At 41.4% G+C, this 3,799-nt stretch overlaps 1 long non-coding RNA gene across 1 annotated transcript; it reads right to left on the bottom strand.

Annotated features, from left to right (window-relative positions):
- Positions 1–1,212: 1,212 nt before the first annotated feature.
- On the bottom strand, positions 1,213–2,815 carry LOC116178948. The gene is made up of 3 exons (XR_004146921.1): positions 2,796–2,815; positions 2,147–2,742; positions 1,213–2,091 (listed from the first exon to the last, which is right to left on the bottom strand). It is a non-coding gene; the product is annotated as an uncharacterized LOC116178948 (long non-coding RNA).
- Between the last annotated feature and the right edge of the window lie 984 nt (positions 2,816–3,799).

Below are 3,799 nucleotides of genomic sequence, written 5' to 3' on the forward strand. Positions count from 1 at the left end.
GAACTTCTGGAGTATTCGCCTCAGACAATTTCCCTCTCCCTCTCCCTCTCCCTCTCCCTCTCCCTCTCCCTCTCCCTCTCCCTCTCCCTCTTCCCTCTCTCCTCTCTCCCTCTCCCTCTCCCTCTCCCTCTCCCTCCCTCTCCTCTCCCTCTCCCTCTCCCTCTCCCTCTCCCTTCCCTCTCCCTCTCCCTCTCCCTCTCCCTCTCCCTCTCCCTCTCCCTCTCCCTCCCCCTCTCCCTCTTCCTCGACAAAATTGACAGCTCCTATGAATTTCGTCGGGAAAACCGCCCCTAGAATATTTGCCCTTAAGGGAACGTGCCTATGGCAAATTCGCCTCTAAAGAAAACTTACAAGCATTTTTCATTCATTTGGATTACATTTAGTCATAATTGCTTGTCACATAATTAGAATACAGCATTCCATAGGGACATAATCTAGCGGCCAATGTTTCAGGGGCGAACCGAAACTCTGACCTCGTTAAGGACGCGTTTTCATTGGCCGTGACGTGTCTCTAATTTTCAAAAATATTTTGTACAAAAAATTCGATCATGCTTTTGCTCAGGCGAAATCAGGTCAACTGAATAGGAAAGAATTTCTCACTTGTTAAAGTCACCATATGCTGACGATGTCACGCTTATAGCGAGATTCTTAAAGTTATATGGCAGAAGATGATTAAATCGACCATAGACAATGTACTGCGAGTAAACCAACACGAAAGGCACGTATATAGCACAATTAGACAAAAGCAATGTATGTGTCTGAGGGGTAGAATTATTAGATTATGACGAATGTAACAGGATCCTTTGAATGGGGCTCATATTTTGAATTTTCAATATTAAGGAGAATACAGGGTGTTCCTGTTAGCTGGTTTGCGTGTACGTGGGGGCCGTTTAATGGGATAGGGAAGTTGACGGCGTCAGTTTGTCGATCAAAATTACGGCGAACGGGTGCACATTTGATTCGTATGGCTGGATGGATCCAATTAGTTAATGATTAAAGTTGGCCGCGTTAACTACTCAGCGTCATTTTGTTAGTGAAAACGAGTGGGGACGGATCCAGAGAGGAGAGTACTAAGCTGCTTGGTTTTGGGACACCAATGCGTTATACTGCAAAACTGATTGCACAAATTCCTGTCGAAATGCTGTTTTCACGAAGAGAAATGATGTGCAATATTGGTTTCGCCATTTTCCTTAAATTGCAAAATAAAAGAAGTACAAAAATATATTTATTGATGCATAATTACTAGCAAAATTATAAACATATATTGTAGTGTGCAGTAGCAAACGATCTCAAAGCCACCCACAAAACAGGAATATCAAATTTAACTTGACAGGGCAGCAACCCTGGTTGTAAAATTTCGGGTTCGATTAGACACAGAATTGTTCATTGACAAATAAAATTATATTTATTCGAGATTCACACAAATTGACAAAGCTGAAGAAGAGAGAGGCTCTTGGGCCTGTTTTTTACACATACCACGCACGCAGTCGTTCGACAGACAATTAAATAAAGGAATCTTAATTACAAATGCTTCGCGTGGAATATAATGGTAATGAATCACCATTTTACATACTTCTACGTTTTTACAAAAATCGTCGTTTTTTACTAGGTTTGATGTTTGATGTCGTTTGCTATTTACGGAAGAGCTATGGTATGCAAAAAAATGTGAGCCATTTTCGTTGTGACAGATCGACATAGCTCGCCATAGCAAGAGCTCGCTTTCGTCTCATTCGGCATTAGTATATACTTCGCATTTTGTAACGGGAGCCGTATACCGACCCCTAAATGTGGACGAGCGGTTGATTTGTTCCGATCTTCTCTGCACCTCGCTCGGCATTGGTAGGATACGTTTGGTGCCTGAAACCGTCCAACACGCTCCATAATTTCGGACGGGCGGTCGGTTTATGTTGACCTCGCCTTCGGCTCGCTCGGCATTGGTATGAACTCTGTGTTTTATGACAGGAACCCTATAACACGGTCCAAAATTTCGGGAGAGCGGTTGGTTTATGTCGGTCTCGCCTTCGGCTCGCTCGGCATTGGTATGAATGTGCAAAAGGAAAAAAGATCCAAATACGGTGCGGTAAACTTAATCTAGAAGCAGAATTTAAACGGAATTTACGGAAAAGCTCAAAATTACGGTACTTACAAAACGTATTACGGCAAGTAAAAATAGCAAAAGATAAGCTTGCTATTCGGTTACACGTAAAAATCAAAAGATTCCCTCTAAATCAAACGTTTACCTTATAAAATTGGACTGTGCCATAGCAGGATCGGCGGTTTTCCCCAGCTCGACGGCTTACCTTGCGAAAAACTTCTTTAATTAATTACGTCTTTCCCAGGCGGCTTAAAAATACGGGATCGGTGTCAAAATTCAAGTTAATTAAGAGCGCTGTTTTTGAGATTAGGGCCAGCTCAATCGGACAGGTCTACAACTCATTTAAATCTCAATCGTTAATTGTGCTTACTTAATTTGCCGTATTCAAATTTCCAGAATTCGTATCCAATTAATACCCGTTGTTATTGGAATGTCGGCATCAACCGGCGTGGTCGGCTCATGGCCTTGCAGTTCCAATGCTCGTTTTAAGAAATAAAACCTTCTAATGTCTGAATCATGGCTGAAATTCTAAAATTTTAATTTGCCCTCTTCTTCCGAATGACCAGTGCGGACGCAACAAATCCCGTCGAAATATCTGGACGAGCACGGTTGCGGATTAATTGCAGCGTTAATTACGGTAGCGGTGGCTGAAACACAACTCTAGAAATGAAATGAATTTACCCTTAGCTTTCTTACTTACCTTCATTTTTCCTACACAAAATACCTACAAATAAGTGACCACCTATTAGTTCGAGTAAGGATTCTAAATGGCGATTTTGTTACCGACGTCACGTTGCATTAGTCTTACGTAACGTTGGGCACGTTTTAGACAATTTTCCACTATATCCCACCTTTTACAACATTAAGAAGATAACTTCCTCAATTCCCATTTTTTTCCCAGCCACCTGTCTTATATTTTATAAGGCTATAATGGAACTATAAATTGCGACCACGGAATTAGGAAAAATGTTTTCGCAGCACACATTAATAACTTTTCTCACGCCTTGCCGGGAACGAGGTTGAAAGTCCACCGTTGTCATGAAATTAGAGAAACTTGAGAATGTGTGCGGGATATTAGGGAAGTCTGCCGCCGTAAGCCACACTTCGTAATAAATTCACCTTGAGCGCACTTGAAATGAGTTTTAAATTTAGTGCGGGATAGAAGTTGGTAACGTCTTGACATTGTAATGAAAACGCAACAAACTATTCAAAATCACCCTCCCAAACGCGAGTTTGCAATTGACTGCATGTGGATACAGCCAACGATCTTATCCAATTCCATACAGAAAACGATTTTGCATTTAAGCGATATTAAGGAAAAGTTATTTGCTGTACACCTTGATTTACGAGGGGGTGGCGACGTAGCTAGCAGATTTAAAACCCAAAACGACATTCCAACACACCGAGTTCTTTTAATTTAAATAAGCAACGGCGGTGTGTAATTCTGAACAATAAAGGGAGGGAATTGAAAGGAATGCTTGAATATTTTCGATTAAAACACCTGATAAACACGCGAGCTGTGAGGTACAAATTTATTCCGAACCAAAGGGGAGGTTTCTCAGGAAAGGGATAATAAAAGCTGCACTTATCACGAATTTGAGGCTGACAATCCCTTCTTTAAACTTTAAAATGGGTTTATTTTTCTGAACCACAGGTCGTGACCGGTTCAATTTTAGATCTTGCCTCTTGGACGTTTCAATATAA

Source organism: Photinus pyralis, unplaced genomic scaffold (assembly GCF_008802855.1).
Source record: "Photinus pyralis isolate 1611_PpyrPB1 unplaced genomic scaffold, Ppyr1.3 Ppyr1.4_LG8, whole genome shotgun sequence".
Taxonomy (NCBI): Eukaryota; Metazoa; Arthropoda; class Insecta; order Coleoptera; family Lampyridae; genus Photinus; species Photinus pyralis.